Source organism: Falco naumanni, chromosome 1 (genome assembly GCF_017639655.2).
Source record: "Falco naumanni isolate bFalNau1 chromosome 1, bFalNau1.pat, whole genome shotgun sequence".
NCBI lineage: Eukaryota > Metazoa > Chordata > Aves > Falconiformes > Falconidae > Falco > Falco naumanni.
This window is the reverse complement of record NC_054054.1, coordinates 2,876,000-2,901,651: the sequence shown is the minus strand read 5'-3', so window position 1 is coordinate 2,901,651 and position 25,652 is coordinate 2,876,000. Positions and strand designations below refer to the sequence as shown.

At 35.7% G+C, this 25,652-nt stretch overlaps 1 long non-coding RNA gene across 1 annotated transcript in view; it reads right to left on the bottom strand.

Moving 5' to 3' along the window:
* Window positions 1-2,372: 2,372 nt before the first annotated feature.
* Window positions 2,373-25,652, bottom strand: part of LOC121091085 — a 563,037-nt gene continuing 539,757 nt past the window's right edge. Inside the window, exons 5-6 of the long non-coding RNA XR_005828824.1 lie at window positions 23,481-23,646; window positions 2,373-2,448 (exon numbers count right to left, since the gene is read on the bottom strand). This is a non-coding gene — a long non-coding RNA (uncharacterized LOC121091085). The remainder of the gene's footprint in view (window positions 2,449-23,480; window positions 23,647-25,652) is intronic.

The window sequence follows — 25,652 nt, the reverse complement described above, 5'->3', positions numbered from 1 at the left end:
AAAAGAAACAAAGGAGGTAACTATTAAAATTAAATTCAGGGTTAAATAATTCCATTTAGTAAGTGGGAATCTAAATCTATGAAACCTACACAAAAAAGCATAGAGACGTTTTTTAAAGCTTTAGCTTATGAACTAAAAGTTGACCCCTAAACACAAACTGTTCTGTATCTGTAATATGTAATCATGTGTTATTTCAGCTTTGGAAGATATCTGTGAAAAACGTTTTGAAGCAATGATTTAAATACCCTTATAATTCTTGCAAATAACAGATAATAAATTTCTATTATTAAAATTTTGTCCTCCAATTTCAGTGAATTCACCGTTTGACTCACTTTGATGAACAATGAAGTAGTAACCACTGACTTAAAAATGAGTTTTCTGGATATCAATGTCCTGTTTATATCTACTTTGTGTAAATAAAAAATGGCACAAATTAAGTATTCATAAGAGATACAATTCAATTGAAATCTATTGAATTTGTATTTTAACATATGACATTTCGGGAGCTGGAAAGCACCACTAAGACAAAAATATTAATCAACGATACGACAGGAAAACACTAAACACATCAAGCAGGTCAAAGGCATCCTGCTGAATGTAACACAAATTGTAATTCTGGAGATGTAATTAAATTACGCGTAGCAAGATGCCATCTTTGTTAAGGAGACAGACAAACAATCATGATACATTGGCATTAGAACCAGAACCACAGTACCGGTTAAGATAGATGTGCTTAAAATTAGTACGGTAAATCTGTTTTCTTATGATATTTTTCTCGCCTCTTTAGATTGTGAGACTTAGGGATGAAAAGAAATTTTCCTACACTGGATGCAGAATGATAGAACCACTAGAATCACCTGGACACAATTTGCTGATTTTAAAAAGCATGAGGCACTGTTTTGTCTTTCAGTATGGGAAAATCAGGTTGAAATAGGTGCTTTGAGATCTGTGAGATAAGGTCTTCAAGTCCTATGAAACTATGCCGGCAAATTGTGACCTGTTTTTAAATTTTTGTACAACTGCTTATATTGCAGCCAGAGAAGATGGTAAGGAATTTCAAAATTCTGTAACAAATCTATGCAAATAAATAATGTTATGCGAGATGAAACTCAGTTGTGAAACCACATCCCAACCCCTTATTTCCAGATTAATGTAAATGGAACAAAGAACAGGATTTAATCACTCTCTGCTCATTTTAAAGCCAACTGTAACTTCTTACAAAGAAATGTTCTTGTAAAAATGTCTTCAATCAAACAGTAACTGTCAAACCAACACATAAAACAAGGAAAAAAAAAAAAGAAACACATAAAAAATATTTGTGCATTGCTATTTGTAATTGTGTTCTATAATGAACATCTCAGCTCAGAAAAAGAAATATTTTAGACCTAGGTGACAAACCCGGAGAGACAAAAACCACTGAAATAAAAGCAATACTGGCTTTAGCATTGAGAGAAATGACAGGATGTTACCAAAGGATACAAAATAAAGAATAAAAATCAAGCAAACATATTCATTCCTTCGGTTCAAGAACACAGAGAAACTTTGATTACAGACGTAGTACTTTTAACTGTAACACTTATAACCATCAACCTTTCTCACATTTGTTATTATGAACCTGTGATAGTCATAGCCATGGAGCATTTTAGAAGAGCTACCAAAGAAGATGAGAGCAAAGAATAAATTCTACAGTAAATGATATTCTCAGATTATACACATCTGTGCATCCTATCCTATCCAGGCAACACAAAATAGAGGGGTCCTGGAGAGAAATAACTGAGAATGCAATTCCTCTAGTGAAATTCTCAATGGCTTGATGTTAATGGAGGAATTAGACTTGACTTCTACACCACTAATCAACTAATCACTTCTACTACACTAATCAATGAAGAGCAGTGGGGTCTGTAGTGGATCAGGCAGCGATAATGCTCTCCTATTGTGACTGTTCACTCTGTTCACCGACTATAAATTCAAGTATCTGTTTCTTTAGAAAAGCAAAAAAAAAAAAAAAAAAAAAATAATAAAAAAAAATTCTTCCCTGCCTTCCACAGCAAACATTAAAAAAAACCCCAACCCCGACCCGAAAACCATCTTAAATATTTCAACACATATCAAGTACCACAAATTAGAATTTGACAGAGATTTGTATGCGAAGTTAACTGATTTCTCTCAAATTTAGCAGTCTTACACATCACTCTGAATGTGTATTACACAATACTTTGAAGTATCTGATGCTGGAAATGTATGTCAGAAGTGCGCTCTTGGATTATGAGCAATGGAGCTAATTCTGTATTTCACTTGATGTTTAAATCTGAACTATAGATCAGTAGAACCATTAAAATACAATAAGTAAAATATATTTGCCTGCTTTGAGGACTGTTGATGGGGAAATAATATGGGTCTGGGATGTAAATCTCTTATTGAAAACGACAGGCCACCTTTAACATCTACCTAGTGGGTGAAAACACCAAACATTTAAAAACGTTTTTGGTTTAATACTTTGAGGACTGTAACCTGACCTATGCCATGGACAGATGGAGGGCTATGAAATTCTGCTAATGTAAGGGAAGTACCTATATACCTGTTTTGTCTACAAAGAGGTAATATGACTTTCTCAATACCTTTATTAGAAGTGGATTAAGAATACATTATCCTCTTTTGTTAAAGGTGACACAATCTTATGAACAACTGAATAGCACTGGCACAAAAGAATAATCAATAGGATTTGAAGACAGATCACTTTGTCGTCTGTTCTGAAGAGGTATTATCTATATATCAATTCACACTGCCGTTACCAAGATGCTAGCATTGGTAGTCCAACAGTTTTTACCTTAGTAATTTCTGTTAAGACACTTCCCGTGCCCTGTTCTGTGTGCTATCCATAAAGTAACATAAAAAGGCAGACCATATTCCTAATCCTCACTTTGTCTAAAATGATGTAGCCAGGAATTTATAAAAGATTTTGAGATGGACAGTCATGTGAGAGAACTTTGAATATGCACACAAACATCTTGACGAGCAACGGTTTCAGGTATTTATTTTTTTTCCCTGTGGTGTAACTTCCTTTGTAAACTTACACAGTAACAACTCCAAGTAGTATCCCTTGCAAAAAACCTGAAGGAGTCCTTCTACAGTCTCTAGTTAAGATTTGTAGTTGGACTTCTCAAAGACTGTAAATTTTCTAGACACTTCAGGAAGTGCATAATATTTAGCAAAAGTGGGAAAAGAGGCTCCAGGTGGTTGTACGGCAAATGTCAAATATGAGAAAGTTCATGGGAAAGCCATTGCTTCTGCTTGAATTGCAGCCAAGTGGACCTTTAATAAGAAAACCAGTGATTTTGGTAGTGTTCTTTTACACACAAAATGCCTTTGAGAGAAGACTGGCAGTTCCTTGGGTCTTTCAGCTTCTGATAAAAAATAATCTGTTCTTGTAAGGTCACTGTAACATCTAATTTTTGGAGATTTGTTTCCACAGAAGTGTGAAGTTTAAGAAGGAATACAGGCAAGTTAACTACCTTCACTACATGAAAATCAGAATTCTCTTTAGGTAAAAGCTTCAGACGGATCCTACCACTTGTCCTTATGGAAAACAGTGCAAAGGAATTAACTGCAAGAGCTTGAATTTCAGCTATCTTTGTTGTAGAGAAGAGATTGTAAAGACTATTTTCACAGATAAATGCAGAAGACGGCATTCAAAAGATTCAAAAGGCTGTCACATAAGAAGATAAAGGACAGGAATTGCTCTTTTCTGACAACAGGCCAACTATTAGTAGCCTAGCATGATTTGCAGGGATTTCTGATGTGAAAACCGAGCGATGGAAAGTCCTGCAGCGAGATCTGCAAAGCAACATCCAATGTCGAAGCGAAGGGGTTACTGAACTTTAGTTTAAGCATTTAGACTCTTCTATTTTAAGTAAGTATTCAGCATGAATCACTTTTGGTAAATTTATACAGGGCTGTTGTCTTAAAACTCCTTTTATCTCTTAAGGGGTTTGGTTATATAGTCTCTAAATACAGTTCAGATTGTATCTGTACTGAAGTATATTGTGAGAAAAGACTCGGAGCGAGCACTGGAGAACAATATGCCAGAAACTGGACTCCACAGCTGTTTGCATACAGCGTACAAAGCCTGTTTGTCTGGAATGTTAGGCTTTCACAGGTGGTGCAGTTTTGACCGGCAAACTGAAAACCCGAAGAACACTAGAAAAAGAGAGCATAACGGTGCTTGCTGTAAGAGGGAGAAGTTTCTCCAGTGTACTTTTACACATTTTATAAATTGAAGGCAAAGTTTGCAGTGCTAATAGTGTAGGTACCAGGGACACTCACCACCAACCCTTAGTTAACGAACAATGGGATTCCGATTGCTTTGTCTGAGCAGAATTTATATCAGAAGAGCGATAGCCCATATAGATATAATGTAAGGAGAAACGATTCTTGGTGGAAACACAGCATAAGATCTTCAGGTAGAGACTGTTGCTGAACACAGACCTGCTGTGTGTTAAATGGATGTTTAACATGAAAGAGGAGACTTTCTACAGAGAATAGCATATTCTGAGGAAGTGTCTTCTCAGGGCACTGCTGCCACTATTGACGACCCAGGGGTGTCAAAGGCACCAACTATACTCTGAAGCAGGATCCTAGAGACAAATTTACTTTAAAGTAAGACAAAATCAAAATATCGCCTAAAACCTGGTAGGATGAGATCTGAGAAGAACTTATTTGGAATAGTAACTTTTATTTCTGTAATTAGCAAACCCTTTTCCAGTATGGAATTGAAATTAATCGAAGTGAAATGGAAAAATACATTAGAAAAATATTAATTTGTTTAGATGACCTGAAAGAAATAGGTCAGCTTAACTTCTTCCTGTAGCAGGAGCTTACTGTAGATAATGAAGAAAGAAAATGCATGTATTTTCTCCTGGCTTAGTCTATCTATTCTTTGAGATCTAGCCCCACAAGAAACTGAGCTTTACAAAATGACCCGTACAGTGTCCTGGAAAGCATCAATATTTCTGCATTCAGAGTAATGGTCTTACCTTTAAAGGAAAATTAAGTGGTAGACAATATCCATTAACAAGTGAGATGATTCCAAGCAAAGCTTAAGGAAGAAACAACTCTCCCGTTCCTGTAAGGGCTTGTAGTTTTCCTGTATTGGAGACCCAAGTTCCACAGGGTTCTCGGCACTGACAGTCTGCTCTTCTCCAAGACATACAGTTAGAGGAGGGAAAAAGCATAGGGAACAAGACCCTCAACTCCATTTCCACATCAGATGTGCTCAAACAGTTTAGCAGTTGATGAACGAGCAGCATCCTCATAAGCAGCTAAGGAGTCTGAAGGAGGATGCCAGGGTACTCAATGAATCAGCACTGCTGAATTTTTAGACAGTGACATACTGACAGATGAATGATAAATATTTGCGCGTGCATACAGGGGGACTATAACTTGTACACAGTGGGGCTATATTCTGAGATTTCCATTGGAGGAATTTTGTGGTCTCAGAAGAACTACAAGGGCGTACTGCTGCTAAAGGAAACTGAGTTTAATACCTGATGCTGTTTCTTCTTCCCACGTGCCAGTAACTTAACTGAGGAGTTTTTTGTGGCTTTTGAAGTGGCTCAGATGCCAACATCTCTTCATGTCCTGTTCTAAAGATGGCATGACAAAGTTAAGAGAACAGGTCAAGAGACACTATTAGTTTCCCTGATTCCTTCAAAGAAACTGGAGCAGGTTTTTGGGGGGAGGGCTTCAAAGAGTCAAACAGCATCAAAGACATGTGTATGAAGCTAGGAATTCAGTTTGGTTTAAAAGCAAAGATAGGAAAAGAAATGTGCAAGACTTGGAAGGAAAAGCAGGTAGCTAATGCAGAATCATGAATGTGCTACAAAGATACAGTGGACTACAGCAGACTTCAAGAACATCGAGAAGAAAAGCTCTGATCTGGCCAAGCAATGAAAGGAATTATGATTAAACGAGTTCTGTTCACTGTGTGGACAGTGTGCAAAAGGACATGGCTTCGAAGAGTTCCCTCATGGATACAGCTTACATGAAAACTCCATCACACAACTAGCACATTACTACCCGGAGTCCAGCATAAGCAAACAAAAGGACTTTTGAATTTGAAAAAAGAATGTTGCGTATTTGTCATCACAGTTGTTTCCTTCAGAACTATTCCCACATTTTGCCTTAACCAATCACATTTTTAAAACCATCTTTCCAAAAGTCTGATTTTAAGATTTCCTTCCTTTCCTTCACATGCCACATCAACAGTTTGTCATAATAACACTTAGCAAATCATAACTGTAAGTTAGATTGTAAAGACTGAACAGATTTTCTTCGCAACATTACGCGTATCTGTGTGTTCCTGGAAGTGACAAGTATTTAAGACCACATTCCAAAACAAATAAACACTGCTGAGACATCAGCTAAACTTCTCAAAATGTGCTAAAACAATGCTCCCATTGAGTAGCCTGTTAAAAGAAAAAAAAAACAACCAAACTATATACAGCATTTAAACAACAGATATCAAAGTGACAAAACTAGTTTACAGTGTGTTTACAAAAAGACTGTAAGAAGGCAAGTGTTTGCAATGACTAATATGCTCTTCATAGAACTTTTAAAAATAATTTTCAAAAGCTACATAAAACCAGTGTCTATACTACATTCATAAGTACTAATGCAGCTCATTCAGAGAAATCATAGCTAATTTGAAATGGAAGGCACGTGGTAGACTGGGCTGAACCAGTTTTGTGCTGCATTGGGGATGTGGCATTTTGAAGTACAACTTGATGAGTGGAGTTGTGAAAAGTTGACACAAAACCAAGGTCAATGACAATGGTGTGACAAGGAATTCATTACATCTTTTCTTTCGCCTAAGGCTGAATTCTGAACGCACCGATTACAACATGGAATATCAACCAATGCATATATTAGTAAGAAAACGAAATACATATTATTTGCATTATATTTTTTCATTAATAATGTGGGTTGTTTTAATAAAAATTATCCTTTTTAATACATAGTGAAAGCAGAGTGAAGCTAAGTGACTTCCTCAAGGTCACAGCAACTTTGCAGGAAAAATGCAACTAAGACAGAATTATTTCTAAAGGAAGTGGTAAACAACATGATATAGAGCACTACAGAGCCTGGTTTTAGTTTCAAAGACTTCTAATTTACTACCACTAAATTATGAATTCATATAATAAGGGATTAAAAGAGGTAGCCTACTTTTATTTAAAACTGTATCAAAGTCTCATGTTTAAAGAGATTTAAGTGATTTAAAATGTATCAATTCAGAGCTATTCTTTGATTAGAGAAGAGTTATGTAGAAGGTATTAGGGAAAAATAGAAAAAGAAATGCAGAAACATTACTACTGGTACTACAAGATATGGAACGTCTCTGAAAAAGCTTGTGATGCACAAATTGTGCCTACAGCTGTCTGGAAAACAAGTATTTTTTGTCTGGTGAAAGTTAATAACTCCTGAAGGTAATTTTTCCTATTATATTTGGTTTATATTTTAGGTTTTATTTTGTATTGCAGTAATGGGACAATCACTCCATTTCTGATGCTCTTGCTATTTATAAAACTCTTGTACTGCAGGGTAGAACTTCCACGATAAAGTATATATACTTACCGACCTTCATTTAATGGAGTTCAGTTTGGTGCATATATATGAATTGCTACAGCACTTGAAATTCCCAAAGGAAACCCTGCCTTGTTGGTTGTTCAAACAATGCTTGTTCTAATTCTGTAGCAGCTCCATTGAAAGTGTAGTTGCAAGTTTCTATGAAGTCAGTCGGTGTATGATCTTATGAACATTAAATCTAAAATCCTAACAGCAGTAACTGTAGAAATACTCCTCCTCATTGACATCACAGACTTTCTCTCCTTCATGGTCTTATCTCGAAAGAGACCGAGTGCCCTGATGTCAGGTGACAAAGGAACCGCTTAGACCTCAGCCCATTTCTGTGTCATGCCATTAACTACAAGCTTTTGGGCACAGAGCATTTTTCAGTTCCGAGATAGAAAACTTTAAGTATGTACCTAAATGGACGAATTTAACTTCAGTATCATAACTGATTAGAAGATTTGACAGAAGTTGGAACTGGTACTACAGAGAAAAACACTCACAAGGGATAGAGGTAGTAGGACATGCAATAAATGGACAGGCAGCTTCCCTTGTAAAAGTCTGTAAGGAAGTGAAAATATATATTATGTCTTAGAAACAACCAAATATCCACACCTGTGATTTTTAGTGTATGGTAAATAAGTGAATTACAGTTCCCACTGTTGTGATATGAAATTTGTGTGTGGGTCCATCAAGACGATGAGAATGAAGTCAGAGAAGTGCTTGTTTTGTAAAAGAACGTTTTTTCCATTGGTAATGGCACCTCTCTGTGCAAGTTTAATATGGTTAATATCGTTTGTTGTTTTCACTTACACAGTTTCCAAGGAAAGCCTGAAAAACTGTGACTTAAAGCCCATTTGTAAAAGAAAATGTATAAACTCCAAAAACAGTTTTAAATTAAATGGTATTAAATTAAATCTCAATAGTAATATTTTTTTTTTCTTGCAGAAAAGACTGATATCAGAAGGATTATTTCCTCTCTATAACATTACAGAAACATTTAGGTGAAAAATGAGTTTTCTTTCCTCTCTTTTCAATCACTGAAATTACATGAAGCTTGGTCCTTCTGCACAGAGATCAGAAAAAAATAAACATTTCCCTTTTTCTGTTCACTTTTGCAGGTGGATTGGGTAAATGAAAGAAATTAAATAATTGAAAAACACACAACTGTGGACAATAACCGAAATAGCCAATTTCTCCTCTGGTAGATTTTAATTTTATTTGCTAGTTTCTTTAAATCTCATCAGAACGGTGGTAGTAAAACATCAAACCTTTTCTTTCTAACAAGGTGGTTGCATTGTCTTTGTTGCCTTTAGCACAAGGCACAATGGGTGACTTTCACTTTCACTGAAAAAGAGTTGCATAAAGAACTGCTCTGCTATGGATTAAAAGAACTCCTGTCTGTCACGTGTGTATCATTACTACTTCTGTTGCTATTTAAAGGTGTTACATGCCCATGTTAAAAAAGCTCTGCCCAAAAGGCTCACAAATTAGAGACAAAATAGAGATACGTGAGACCAGCCTCATTTGAGAGACTTTCTCTTTGATATCTCTGGTAAATTAAGAAGAGTCCACTGTTACCTCAAGAATATGAGGGTACATTCTTCTTATAATATTCCAGGGACCTCTATTGGGGAAGACATGGACCTAAGGAGTCAACAGTCTGTGTGTTCCTAGAGAAACTGGACATTCCTCATTTCACTACAGGAGGAAACTGTATTTGTCCATGGATATTCTCATGTCCAAATATCGGAGAGGCTGCATGGAGCACCACCTTCACATTTCTGCTGGCCAGGCAACAAGAAAAACAAAAAACGGTATAAAATTAAATTATATTTTTTATGGAAACTGAATTATTTAAGTACTTATATTGAGGTACTACAGCTTATAGCAGCACTGTATTGCTAAAAGCACCCAGGGAACATAGATCACATATAGCATAAAGGAAACTGAGTCTTGCAAAGATTATGTAATTGACAAAGGAGATCACCAACAGAGAAAGCCTGAACTACTTCTCTCCATTAGTAAGGGCAGAGCAAAATCTTTCTTTTCTGAAGCGAAGGTCAATTGAGATTCTGACCAGTTTGAAATCACACTTCAGATGCAGATTCTTTAGATTAAATACTCTAGAATCTTCAGTATCACTCAATAGAATTTAGATGTACTTAAAGTGTTTTGTTTTGGTTTGGTTTTTTTCTTTAATAGTAAGCAAACCCTTGATTGTATCCACAAGACCATGGTCAAACTGTAACTGTGACAACAATATAGTTACTGTGTGCCTCACCTCTCCCTCCCTGCTCTTTATCCAGTAATATAGTACAAAATCAAAGATGATCATTCTGTATATGAAAGCAGCAGCAATATCCAGCTGAGTCAAAAGAAAGTTCCATTGGGCTGGTTGTCAGGTGGAGAAAGGCTGCGTGTAGGTTGTCTCCACACTGAGTCAAATATTATTCTGATAGAAAAGAGTTGAGAAATCCAAAGACATTTTATCTTTCTTTTGTTCACCCTGAGAGCCTACAGTTCTCTGCTAAATACATTACAGTCTGTTCCTTGCTATAAATAATATAAATGTTGTAAAAAAATAATTAAATTAGGCTACAAGACCACAAGAGGCTAAAAGAAAGAGAATAAATTATAGTATTTGGAGAAGTCTGAAAATAACTTAAAAGTCAAATGTATCTGTGCTTACGCCCCTATTGCCAAAGAAATAATTTATAGATGCAAGAAGTATGGAAAGATGTATCATTTAGTTTTCAGTCATGAAGTAATCTTGTTTTAATGGCAAGTAGAAGACATTACCTGGTAACTAGTTAGAAGCATGACAAATGACCAAACATATACAGGAAAATATAATTATAAAGCTGACTTGATACAGATCTCAAATTACTTCTGCTGGAAATAAGTTAATGCACCTTGTCACATGAAATGCACTGATTATTTTATTGTTACTTTGATAGTCCATATGTCTCCTGAAAAGTAATTTCCTAAATCTGCATTGTATACTGGAATAGGTCACTGATTCAGAAAATCTGGTCCATCAGTAGCACAGAACTGTCTTCTTCCTATTTCCGTAGAGGTCAGAAACTGTCAGTGTTTTTAAAACAAAGTAGTTAAAGCCAAAGGAAAAAAAAAAAAAAAAGAAAAAGAAAAAAGTGAAGAAAGAATAAGAAGCAGGGCAGGTAAAGAAAACAAGAAGTACTTTTCTAAGCAGCACTGCAGCAAGGTACCTTCTTAGTTGTAAGATGCAATACATCAGATTTGCCCAATGGAAACGTCTGTGCACTCAGTACTCTGAATTTTTATTCTTCCTCTGTCCTTTCTACCGAAGCTGTAAAAGTATCAAAACTATGTTCTGCTACAGAACTTATTTTTCTAAAGCTTCTGCAGTTTGATTAATTTGCTGAATACAGTCACACCTGCAGATCTAAATGTCAGAGATAAACATTATTAGTTTTCAGTGTGTGGCCTAATTTTAACCTGTTTTGAACTCTATCAGACACATTAACATCTGCAGTGAGTTCTAAAAATTTTTTTTAAAAAACATTATTATACAAAACAGAGAATTCTCATTTTCAAATTACACTACTATACAAATAACGTACGAGAATTTTCCTGCTATACTTTAGATAACACTATCTGCCTATTCACAGTATTGTTAAGAATACTGAGAAACTGTAATTTTGTCATCGAGGAAAGTTCACACATTTTAAAAGGTGATCATTGTATAAATTATGCTTCACAAGCATCAGTAAGTGACTGCTGTGAATTTTAGTAGTAATTGAACACGGCTGGGCTGTGCCAGAGGTTATAAATATAATGTATTCAGTTCTCACACACAGCGAGTAACATCAGAACATGAGGTCTGTTTACCAGGTGCAAGTGATGTGCCAGAATGTTCTGAGTTCATAAGAAACTGGAGTATCTCTAACCTCACTGATAGCAACTGAAGCTTCCTTCTGGGCTATGACAGCTACCGATACGTTCAACCCCAATCTTCTGGATTCACATTTTCTAATGGGCTGCAGCAGCACGGGACGCAGCTCGAGAAACCTTAAGGATTACTCTAGCCTATATTAGATAACGAACAGAGGTCTGTAGCGTGTGTTGAAGAAGGATGTACCCCAATGAGTACCCCGCTGCCTCGAAAATTACCCCTGAAGAAGAATGTCATGGCATACTAACCACACTGTTAAGACTGTGAACTACACTTTCAGTAGAATTGGTTGAAAGTATGATCTCTAACATTTAACAAATATTTCTAAACACCATTTCTCTGGATCATCCAGAAATGTCACTTCCTTTCACTAAGAAATGGCAACTCAACAGACAAAAGCCTGCTGGAGCACTGGGGAATAAATTTGTCAGCAGACAAAAGATATTTTCAAAATATGTCAGTGCTATTATTATTATTGTTGTTGTTGTTGTTATTAGTTTTAATTATTATTATTATACATAATTATTATTTAATATAATAAAAGTTTGGATTCATAAACTTTTCAAAATCAAAGCTGAATCAAGAAAAACCATTCCTGACCTTGCCTGTGAACTGAAATTGCTGTATAAGGGTAAGATATGAAGCAGTGGAGTTCCACTGAAGATCTAAGCTCAAGACCTCCTGCACTGCTTGCAAAGTATTCAGTGTGTTCCCTTCCAGGGAAAACAAAATGGCTTAATTTCAGATGTATTTTGACTGGCTTTATAATTCCATAAATATTATTAAATATTTAAAGATAGCAAACAAGGGAATCCAACCCAAGTGTTTTCATGAGGTTGAATCAGCAAAAGTACCATAGATAGTTGAAAATATCCTTTTATAGCTTCTGGAAATGTAACTTCCATGAAGTTTCTGAAAGAATAATTTATTTTAAGATTCCATAGTTGAAGAGAAGAGCATGACAGGAATGTGATGGAGTAGTCAATGTTCTAACATGAGGAGTTTTAATCTTCTACTTAATTTTATTTAAACCAATATTTTTGTGATTATAAAATGGTCTTCTCTAGATTAGATAACTGAAAATCTAAATTAAAAAGATAATGAAAAGTTGTCCAAATTAAAGCAGATATTAGGTAACTTCATTATCCATAATGTTTTTTCTACAATGCTAATTATGTCAGTTCTGTAAACAGCTCAAAATGCTCTTAATCTGTTTCTCCAACGCATTTGTTAATACGTATGCACACTTTAAGTTGAGACTAATTTATATTATTAGTGTTAAACCCATAATGGTATGTAAGTATCCATATCAATACATTGTCTGGCTATACACATTCCCAAAGATATCAGTAAAATTATGAGGAAGTACTGTAAAATAGTGAAGAAGACTTCACAACAGCTGTCAGGAGAGTCTGACATAGCTAAAATGCACAAAAGATTTAGATAGGTTGCCACAAACTTCAAAGAAACATCCTTCAAGTCCAATCAGCCATGAGTGAAGGCACTTTTAACACAGGCCTTGGACTATACCACCTTGCTGTTAAAACTATACTGCACGGAACTGTGCTTTTAATGATTGCCTTTGACTTATTCTCCTTTGCAGCCACAAATTAATAAGCAGAAGCAAATGGCAGGCCAAATTTGAATTGACTGTAAGGAACCAATTTCCACCAAAATAAAACGCAATAGATAAGCAAGCAAAGAGTAGTTGCCTTGCAGCAGTATGGTATGTCAATGAGAGACATCAGCAGCTCAAGTGGCAACTCGGAGAGGCTTTCCAGAAATGACACTGGCCCACCTGCTGTATGTCATTTTACAGCAATTCCACAAGCATCTGAATACAATGGAATGCTCATCAGCTTCATGTAAAATGCATGACAAAAGTACCTCTACTTAAATTGCATATTGCCATGAGTAGGGATAAGGTAGGTGTCTTTTTTCTGCAGTTTGTATAACAATGAACCCGCTAGAAACCCTACACTGAAGTTACTTAACATTGTTTATTTTGTAAGACTTTTGAATGTTGAAGCAGAAAATGGAAATACAGGAAAATAGCATTCACAAAGTCCGTGAGTAGCCTTTTCCAGTCCATGAAAACTTACTCAGGTTTGAGATTACCAGGTTATTGGATTCCATATAATGACACAATATACAGGACAAAGAAAGTCTAAGGAACACCTTTTAAATGTGTAACAAAAAATAGTCCTGGTTTTACCTTGTGCATATCGAGGCCACATCCTATCAGAAGAACAGGGGCCTGTAGGACCAAAAAATACTAAAGTTGGAAAAGGAACACTTCTAGAAGATGAAGCCAAAAATGAGTGATTGCCTTCCTCCGTTATGGTCAGGTTTTACAGTATGTGATCTATTCATAAATCTTGAAACTTTCTCAGATCAGATGAATGAAGAGCTGGAACTGTGATGCTAGTAAGAGCTTTGGAAATAAATAAAAATAATAATCTTAAGCCTATGGGGCAAGTGGTAGAAGGTATAATAAAGAAATTCCTTCTATTACCCCAAATGTACACAAGGTGAACACAGGAAACAGGAAACTTCAGGAAAGAGAGGTCAAAGACACCCTCCAACTATGGGGTCATGAAGGGAAGGTAAACTAGTTTTCATTAAACAAACATCACTACCTTATGAAAATAATTTGAGAGAAAAGCTCCCAATGTTTTAAGGAAGGCGTGTGTATCCTGTAAGAAAAATATAAAAAGGTTTTGAATTTGTTTGTCTCTCTATAAGCCAAGTTCAGGGATGCCTGTCACTTCTGATCAGAAAGCAGACACAGAGTAACAGAGAAGGGTGTACAACCCCGTGCCATAGAGAGCTACTACTGCTGCAAACTGAAATCTGAACTCAAAGTGGCTTCTCTACATTACACCAATTAAGGAGAAAAAAAAAAAAAAAACAACAAAAGAACCAAAACCACAAACAACAAACAAACAGCTTCACAAGATTAAAACTAATAGTTTTGCCTTCCTATATTCCTACTGTACTATATCTGTGTATCACACAACGATTGCCTTATGGGTGGAAATGTTTTCATACCATTCCAGACACAGGAGGAAAACTTATCTCAGTGTTGCAGTGTGGAGGATCAATGCTGAACTTGCTGTCTGGGAAGGAGCAGGGATCCTAGCCAGTTCCTTCCACACTGCACCTCATTCCTATATAAAGAGCAACCTACTAGGGAAACGTTACAATCGAACATTATCATTACCTTTGATATTCTATTTTTTGCTATATTTTTAAATAATAGTAATGCAAAAATCCACACCTTAGCTCTTCATGAGAATCAGACACTAATCTTTCTTTCCGTTTCAGACTCATTCATTCAGTACTGTGGAATGTTAAATTCTTGCTTTTCTCATACAAGATTTTACTTTACAGTAAAGACTTAACCATTTTGGTATTTAAAAACAACAGAACATAATCGGATTACTGTGAGTTCGGAAGTGTTTTCACATCCCATACTTTACATGCATTTTTAATAAGCATTTGTTATTACTGTTCTGTAATATGGAAATCCATATTATTGTTAATATTGCACAAATTCACAGCTAATCACATTATAGTACCAAAGGAACAATTACAGTATGTGAATGTGTATAAAGATTAATATACATATCCTAATAAATCTCAGCTGACCCATTAATGTATAATGGGCCCAAAGGAGGCCTCATATCCTTAGTATATAAATGGCACATTTCTTTCCCCCTCTATTCCTTTCCTCATTTTGTTTTATATGTACAGACTGCCATAAAAATGAAAATTAAGCTATGCAAAACTACTCTGAAACATCAAGAGGATAATCAAAAGCACAAACCACTTTCTTTTCTTATTATACTACAAGAATCATGCTAATATTTGACATGCATGTACAATGAGCTTTTGGGTTTTTTTCACTCTTCCTTTTGAGAATAAGGCTTCTAAAGTGGTGGACACACACCCATACCACATGCACTCTGCAATGAATAGCTATTACAGGTGGGTTAAGGGAGGAACTTTCGGTTTTAATTGTAAATTATAATGGCTTTTTCTTGATTTAGGGCATACCTTCAGCTGTTGCAATTAAATCTCTTGTAGTTTAAAATGAAAGGAAAAAGAAACAAATGATCCTTTTTGTTTTGTAAGATATGCTTTATAATATCACTACACAGTGACAACTCCTGGTCCTCCTGTCACATCCTGTCCCTTAAACCATGCTGCAGAAAAGCAATTTTCTGCCTCAGAAGCACTCTATTTTTTAAAAGTTTGTCTTTGGGCAATTTTCAGGTCTACTAGAGCTGCACAACTGTATACAGATGAGAAAGACCCAAAATAGGGCAATTTATTTGATTCCTCCTCTTCAAAACATTTAGCTGAGATTGCATATCCAACAGAGAAACCCCAACAAGAATATTCAGAGATGACCTGCAGTGACACATATCTTTTTTTCAAAAAAAATCTGCATTAAACATCTTCTCCAGACTCCTCAGATAGTCTAGATTTGACTTTTGTTTAATATGACCTTTAACACAAATATTTCCCATGATATTAACAGCTAATTTCTTTTTTAAAGGAGATTGTAGGAAGCAGTCAGTTAAATAAAACACTTACCAAATTTTTCAGATGAAGAATGGGGGGGGTGAGTTTTTTATTTTTGGGTGGGTGGGTGAGCTATTGGGGTTTTTTTTGTTTTGTTTTGGTGTTTTTTTTTTTTTTTTTGCCTTTTTTTTTTAATAAAAAAAGGTGTGCATTCATTTGAATCCAGCTTCACCTCTCTTGTTAGAGAGTAAAGAATACTTGGATGGGAAAATACATCCTCCCAGTGTTCAGCTCCTGGTAACTTAGCATTTATCAATGCCTGAAGCTAGTTTGACCTCAGTATTCTCCTGGTACAGTTCTGCCCTAACACAGTAAGGGCATTTCACAATAGAGCAAAGGCCTCGCCTTTATAACCATCCACATCTTGAAAATTACTTTACCTGCATGAAAGTCTTTAAGGAATTAGGATAGCTTCAGGATTTGGATCTCAGTTTGCTATGAATGTAACATTCACTAACATATCGTATGAGTAAAAAAACCTTGATAATATTTTTGGAACTTTACAAAAAGCTAGGTGACTTTTTAAATCTGGAAACAAACTATAGGCTCCACATGTCTAAATATGTCTAAAATCATATTCATATTCAAACTAAGTATGTATAATTTTGAAAGTTTTAAATGAGACTTGTAGCTCATTTAGTACTAAAGACCTAAATTTCTCCATCTAATTTTTCTATTGTTGAAACTTTTTTCAACTGAAAACTAAGTACATTTAGTTTCAGAAATTCATGCTGGCAGAGAAATCAATTATGCATTAAAAATCAATATTAATATTGGCACAAGAAAATAATAAGGCATAAAGAATATCTATAACCATACAAGTTTCTGATGAGTAGATCAGACCCCACAAGCTGAAGCAGAAGCATGAATTTTCTTTGATAATATATAAATACCTTTAGTATGAATGCATTTTACATTTTTCTGTGCCTGGCACGTGAGTATGTTTAAATATTAACTGAAAGAGAAATGTCCATTTTCTATCTTTTTCCTAAAGTGTAGAAATTTATTATTCTCCATTATAGAATTAATATTTGCTTAATTAGCATAAAGAACTTAACCTTTGTGCCAGAAACCCTACCACACTGCCAGGGCAGCACCTACAAGATCATGCACTTGGCCCTGAAGACAAAATTTACCTCCTGTGGTGTCTGTCTCGATTTGCCTTTGATACTGGCTCACAAAATCTGGACACATACTGGATTACACTGGAGATAAATCTAGCACCAGGAGAATGGAGAATCGTACTTGAAGGAAAATCAGATTGCCAGTTATGTTCAAATTCATGCTTTAAATTAGTGGAGAAGTAATTTGTTGGCATATATTGCTGTGGACACAGAAGGGAGGAAGACCTTTTTTGATTGAGCCCATTATGTCTGCAAGGACTAAAGTTGCCTTAGTGCGTCCTGCGGTCAGTTCCTGAAAAAATGTAAGGAACAGTGTAACAGACACAGAGATGAATAAAGCTGTAAATCACAAAACCTTTGAAAGTGGCTAAAGAGGAATATAATTCTTTTAAATTACCTTAATCTCTGATATCTGCTTTGGACTACTTGAATATTTAGCTGTGCAAGAAACTAATTGATGTACATCTTCCTGGCTGGCAAACCTTCAGTTTGGTTGCTGTTTGTTGTCAATTGGTTACAGCTTGTTGACGATTTGCAAGTGCAGACTGATGCTCTATTCATTTTGGTTTCTTTAACAGTAACGCAATGGCTGCGTTGGTCAGAACATATTTACCAGGAATAAAAGCAACAAGCTGGTAATGAAAAAGAAAATAACCTCCTTGGCCTTAAATTCCCTTTTTTTAAACCTCAGTAATTGCATTCCATTCATTTGTATATTTGTGCTGGTTCGGTATAGCTTACTAGCATACGTTCAAACTCAGGATAACATTTGTGCCAGAGTCACAGGACCTACTTCACAGCAAATCTGACTATTGACAGTGCACTCTGATAAAATGCATGCTAGGTTTCTTTAACTATCTTATGTAGCCAAGGGTCCAGAATGCCTTTTAAACATGCTTTTGCAAAACAATCACAAAAGCATACACAGAAAACCTGTATACCTGACAGAAAGAGAAGTACTGAAGAAATGCTGTCTCTGAAATCCCAATGGATTAATATGAAGCAAAGAATATTGGATATATAAGATACCTTCCCCCCTCCCCCACCTGCTGGGAAAAAAATATTGAAAAAGAATATTTGCTTCCAAAGACTTGTATCTATAACATATAAACCCAAATAACATATGGATTCTATTTTATGTGAATTTTCAGTAACTTTCATTAAGTCAGCATCTTCTTTGTTACAAGAAGTTAAACTCCTAAGTTGAAAGGTGTTTTACCAATGACTATTCAGTAAAAAATTCAGCAGCTGTCCTTAAAACTGACATTGGGGTTTCTCCTTTCTTCTCCGTGGAGCCTATACTAACCATGAGGCTAGGGTTGAGTTTTTCCTGATCCTTCTATTGCCTTTCATATTCTAAAGTTTCTCAACATTAGTGATAAATACAGGAGACTCATGTAACAATGATGACTAGACTGTGCATCTCTATGGAGTTCATTTGGAAGCTTGCTTCCCTCACAATCCTCATGATGGAAAGGGCTGTGCCTGCAGCCAGGGACACGCAGAGTAACACAGCACGGGCCAGAAATCTGAGATTAGGAACGGTTAGTGAGCTACAGATCAGCCTTAGCTATGAATCTGGACACCCTTCACCCTGCTAATGTTCTCACTATTACTGAACTGCAACTCCTACTCTGACAAAGATGCATCTTCCTAGGCCAGGAACATGAGATTTGTGGCATCTCTCTTAATGCCACACTTTCTACTAACCAGTTCACCTGACTCCTTTCAGCATCTTATGCTGAAATACATCACTTAGTTCTCAGTACGTAAAAGAGTTGGATGCCAGTCCAAGTATTAGATGCTTGAAAGCTAAGTGATATTGTTCTCTGTGGTGCTTGCACAGAGGTCCCTTATTACAGTCACTACAAAACTGTAAAATTAGAGAGCAAAGAAAGAGAAACAGAACAATAGAAACGAAAATAAATTTCTGAAATATCTTTTCCTCCTTCCTCTTGCTATAAGATATCTGCAAAATAATAACGCCAACTTTATTTCAACTTTGCTGCATAACTGTAATAAAGTACCAAGAATATATGCATAACTTTGACCTAGATGTTTGAATAGTAGACAAGACAGCTACTTAGTTACCTGAAAAAATATTGCCACATGAATAGCTACTGCTTCCTAAACGTTGTCACTCAAAAGGCTTTGACACCTCTTCAGAGCCCTCTCATTTACTTCCTTTCCACAGCAGCTTTCCACACTTAAGCTTAGATTGCCCCATAGTTTAGTAGAGGAAGTAGTACCACCATTCATATTTTAAAGTATTCAGACAAATAATATTATCAAAATTATATTTCCTTTTGAAAAGGAATAAATTACCTTCATGATTTACATGTATATATATAATTTTATTTTTTCCATTTCTGTTTGCAGTGTGCTAACAATTTTAATGTCACATCTGATAAATTGCAGATGTTATTCAAGTATTTACCAGCATTTTTGAGATTTTTATATGAATATTTTGATTACTGAGAATTATCTGTGAATATCTTTGAGCTCTGAACATTTTATGTAAACCGTTACTGACTAGTGTTCTCTATTTTAATTGGTTAGACTTACACGTGAGCAGTTGAGATGATGTAGCTAAATAATCAATGTAAAATCTCAACATCAGCAAATCACTTTTATGTATTTTCTAAGTTAAAAACATTGAGCAGGGGGAATTGTTTTGTTTTAACTGCTTTTTACCAAGCAAAAGATCAAATAAGTCATTAAGAGTCATAAATACGGTTCACAAAAATTTGCTTTTTAATTAAGAAAAACATTTCTGTAAACTTTTTTTTGTTGAGTTGTCTCTTAGTACCAACGGAAGCATGGGGATTCCAGTCACTTCTTGAATCTTTTTTATTATGTCTGAACATTTTAGCCTTACCTAAGGCTAAAATCCCAGTCTGTATGTGTGTTCTGTATCTCTCTCCACTGACTTGGTTAACCAAATCAGAAAAAAAAAAACAAGTCTAAAAGATAATTAAGATCCTACAAGTTTCAGGGATGGAGAACCAAATTAATACCCCCAGGGAGAAGAATGTGGGTAGAATCCAAGCATTCTGAAAGGAGCTGGCTGGGCTACTCGGCATTCATGGAGCTGCAGACTAAGCATAGCTCTCGTGTCTCAGCCAAAGAGGGTAACAGAAGACAAGAGAAATAGGGAAATTGAGGTTGCAGCTGAAATTGGTGATCTTACAGTACAAAACCCCCAAGATTTCCAAAGGAAAGCTGGCGTTATTAGTTCTAGCTCCTGAAACATCAAGTTTCTGCTAGTTGGCAGTTTGTGTGACTTTTTTATTTACAATCCAAGATTCTATTTTCAGCATGCTCTTGAGTTTAGAAAGAAGAAAATGAAATAAAAATGAAGGGACAACTTATAAATACAAAGAAAAAATATATATTCTTTTAGAGCAAAGTCCTATGCTTAGCCAAGAGCAACACTGTTTAATGATAGTTTATACTTCTGGAAGTTAATGCCATGTACACAATCAATCAACTTTTGAACAAAGCTGCAAGGAAGTGTCCTCATATAGCCTTTGTGTCTAGTTCAGAGCTACAGGCTTCAGAGGGGTAAACTGGCCTTTAAGGCTTTCTGTGTCAGAGTTTACACTGGATTTTTCACGAAACTCCTGAAAAATAGTTGAGGCTTTAAAAAAAAACCAAGAGAACACTCAGAGGTGGATTAATCCCACTGTGACACAATAGGCTAAAACCAAGATTGTGTTCAATCTCACCTTCATGTAGAGAGAAGATTTATAAGCATATACATACAACATTTACTATATTTATTTATCAATTTACGCTTCTCAATTTTCTTGATTTAAGTCCCCTTACACTTTGTAAAATGTCAGAATTGAACAAAATACTGAGTACATGCAAAATGAAATGGAAACGGTATATTACTGAGTATAGAACCATCTGGCAGATGACAGTGAAGTGCATAGCTGTATCAAAGAGAAATTAAAACAGGAAAACAATATCACAAATTACTGGCATGCTTTGTCACGTCTTTCTAAAACTGGATGTAGGCAAAAGTAAAAAATCCACCATTTTTTGAGCTACCAGAGAAGCACTGAGAAATGGTAACCATTGTATCTGATCATCTCTGGTCACATCCTAACTTCTACAAAATTGCTACACTCTCTTATTGAGGACAGAGCAGTTGCTGTGGTCCCAACAGAGCTTATGATCATCCAATCACCTGTTATTAGTACACCAGCTGCTCTTGCAAGATTTCAAAAAAATATCATCATAACTTAAAACAATGAGTTTGATCTGTATGCCTGTACTTGGAATCTTGCATGGAAAACAAGAAATTCTGAGTCTTTAACTGTTGGACTGTCTAAAGTTCTGCCCTATCCATTTTAAAGGAAAGCAGCTACATGCACAAAATATATGATCAAACAGCAAGTTATTCCATACAGCTACTGTAAAGCTACGCACTATCCTTGAAAGATATAAAAATGAGTTGACAGACAACCTTAGAACTGAAACACAGTTAAAGTGGTTTCTCAAAAGATGAATGGTTTGAAAGTCTACCCTGCCCTCACGGTTTAAATGCAACCTTACCATCATACATCACTGAACTAAATGTTGCAGTATGTGGTTATGACTAGCACAATGTTACTAGATGAAAAGGTGCAGTAAAGGTATTTATCCAATACATTTATTCCTTCATTTTTTGAAATTATTACTGTGATCCCAGACCAAGATGAAGACTTAATTCTGTTCTAAGAGATTCACCCCAACCCTCAAAACCCAGCCTGATACTAATTTACCTGTATACTCAAATGTTAACCCCCAAATTACTAAGACTGTCACATAGTTGATACAGAAGGAAAGAACGTTGACAGAGCATAGCCATTTGTGCAAATCTGCTGAATTTTTGCCCTCTTCCTTCTCTTCTCTGCTCTGTCCCCTGATTACTAGTAGCCAAGGAAATCAGTGACAATGCTAACACATACCTGAGGAATGTCTAAATGGCACACCTACTCATTCTTTAAGCAAGATATACATACACAACATATACCAGCCTTTCCTCTTGCTGGAAGGGTTCCTTTGATGAAAAGGCATTATTTTGTTAGGCTGGTGCCATGATAATGCTCCTATTAATATTTCTTTTGAAGCTTCTTTGGTCCTTTAAACTGACATACTTCAAGTACACATATGGTTGAGAAAAATAATTAAAAAATAATCAAACATTACTTATCATATAGTCATAAATCATACATCACAGTTGTCTGACTGTAGTCTGAATAGGAGATAATTGCAATAATGTGGTTAATACTGAATGGCAGCTGGCTAAGTGACTCTTTATGGCAACACCTTTAGATTAAATACATGTAATCCTTAAATAATTTCCAGCCTTAGATCCTGTACATATTTACATTTACAGCTTCCAAAGTGTTCCCAGCCAGGCTAAGTATGTTTTGTATCTGGGTATGTACTTTGTAATGTTCTGTGTTACAGTACCGTAAGTATTCCTGAGCCATGGGTGGCTGGCTATTTCACTATCTTCACACCTGTTTTCAACACTGAAAATTTCTTTAGGCATACTGGATATCTCAAGCAGGATAAATCGGCTGATATAGTCTTAAATGACCTGAAAACTTTTCCAGTAACAAACTATGTGATTTAGACAGCCTTATAGAACTGCTACAGTTACTACATCATTCCTGGACTGCCCTGTGGGTATCAGAATTTCTGCAGTGTTACGATTTCACCCTAGGCATGCTTCCTATACCAGAGGGTCCTAGAATGCAGCCTCTAGTTAACTCCTACACTTGGGAAAGTTTTGTCTTGCCATATTTGGGGCGTTATGACAAATTTATACCATTCCACACCATTTAGCCAACACAAAGTAGCAGGAAGAGGGGAGAGGTCCTTCTTTGCTGTCAGGGAGTATCTCTCTCTCTCTAAATTAGTATTTTGGATGATTGTTTCATATAGTTTGAATAGGTAGCACATGCTAGTGTTCTATAAAGGCTTATAAATCTAAAATAAAAAGTGTTGTTAAATACCTCAAAAAAAACAAGCAAACAAAAAACCCCTCACATCCCAAACACCTGCACATGTGTGTGTGTGTGTGGTTATGCTTAAAAAAGAAAAAAAAAAAAAAGAAAAAAAAAAAAAGGAAACCTCTCAGGTCAACACAGATTTTTGAAACAAGTTTCTTTGCACCAAGGAACTGCTTTCCCCATGTGGTCACTCACCAATATTTATAAAGGAAGGTCACTTTGAATGCCACCAGCAGATGAAAAAACAGGAGGGAAGGAGGGTTTTTCTGTCTTCACTGAGCTGGCTGATTCTGCCAAAGTGATAGCCGATATTGACATTACTCAAGGGAAAGGTTGTCGTAGTCTCACAGTCCCAGCTCTGCTGCAGAAACAAAACAAAAACAGAATGAAAAAATATGTGTATACTTTTCAAACAAAAGTAATGCCGAAACATTAAAACTCCAATGTCTAGAATATAAATAGCACTTTAATCTTGGCTTTGAAACAGTTACCTCAAATCTACTTTAAAAATGATTTGAAAAGACCACTAAGAAATTGAATATCCTCCTGTAAAATTAATCAATCACTTTGAGGGTTTAGTGGAAAGAAATGGCCATAAACATCTTATGTACTCAGCTGGTGGTAGAAGGCAGACAGAAATTACAATTCTGTTAAAAATAAGGAAAAGCTGAGATTTGAAGTGAACATTGCAGAATACATGGCAGGGAATAACAAGAAATTTTATAGGTGAACACAGCTATAGGTGAACGTGGCCCATAGAAAACTAAAGGGAAAGGTGAAGGATTAATGAAGGATTCCTACTTATGTATTTATTTATTTCATTTTACTAGCATCTGTGTGAATTATTACCTATATGGCTGATACATCCTAAAAGAAAAAACTGTGATGAATAAATAAACAGCTCTAGAAATCTTCAATAGGGTCCTTTACCTTGCAGGGAATATTATCATTGGCTTTTGATACAATTTCTGCTGCAGGGAAAGACTTTCAAAGCTCAGAATGCTGAAGTATTGCCAGGCACTCAAAGACCCCCTGCTGTGCACGTCAAACTAAGAAATCTCTCTGAACTTGTCGAATTAAAAGTCTTCTCTTTCTCTCTGCAACCCCTGCATGAGCTGGGAAGCTCTGTCCTCATTTTTTTTAGGCCTTCCATGATAAACAAATGGAGCCTGAAGCATCTTTATTCTTTTCAGGCACATAATTAAAATTCTTTAAAAAATGTAATTGAAGGCAATGAATTTCAAAAGGAGGTTCTAGTTAACAACAACGCTAGAACAGTTTCAGTAGCCCATATTGCTTTACCATTCAATTTTGTTTTAAAGGTAAAAGCGAAACAGCTTGTTAAGATCCTGGGTGTCTTTTTTAATTTATTTATTTTGTTTGTACATCAAGAGGTTGCTCCAAACTTAAACATCTCAGCAGGATTTATGCTTTCTGGAATGTCATAAGACTTAATTACAGAAACAGCAAAAAGGAGTATACTACTAAAATATGAACAAAGCAGAAAGTATACTTGGTTTCTCAAAATCATTATTTATATAGCCCCTAAAAAATTAAAGTATTTATTGAAGAATTTGTATTTTCTTGGCAAGCTTCTTTCTTTTATCCAAATCACTGTAAAACTGCAAATTTTTTTGAATCTAATGATGCAGAGAATGCTGATTTTCTTTGATCACTATTGCTGTAAACCGTTGTAATGATTACTTCTAATAGTTATTTTTGATATTGCCAAGGAATGAGCAAGTGTGAATATAATGAATAATTTCAAATTAATATAAAAGGAATGAAAAACTCTCTCTCTGGATTTGAATACCAGGGATTATCACACAACATTAACTAAAGGGCAGTAGAAGACAAGACAGTGTTTCAGAAAGTCATCTCTAAGGTGGCTTCCTAGAGAGCTCAAAATCTAAACCAAATATTTTTGTATATCTCTTTTAAGATAACGTTCACCATCCCTCTTTATTGAAAGCAAAAAGCTTCAGTTTTCACCTGTTTTTTCCCATGCTGTGTTCTTAAACTGGTACTTCTGGCTATAAATGACCGTATCAAATGTACTTTTTTTAGGGTTTTTCCCTAGAGAGACCGGAGATTGAGATGGTTTAAGGAAAGTTATTTATGACTCTTGCAGCATTAAAAAAAGAAAGGTGTAGGAAGGCAGCACTACTCCCAGAACTTCTGGGTAGCACTCTACTTCTGATAGTTACAATGCCTCTGGGAGACCTGAGACAACGTAGCTAACATTGCTGCTTTTCATTCTTGGGCAGGGAAAGCGCAGTGTGTGTTCTGCAGCAGGTCAACAATTGCTGTCATGGGTAGAGAGGTAGAAAGACTTGGCACCACTGGAAAAGGCAATGCCAAAGTAGA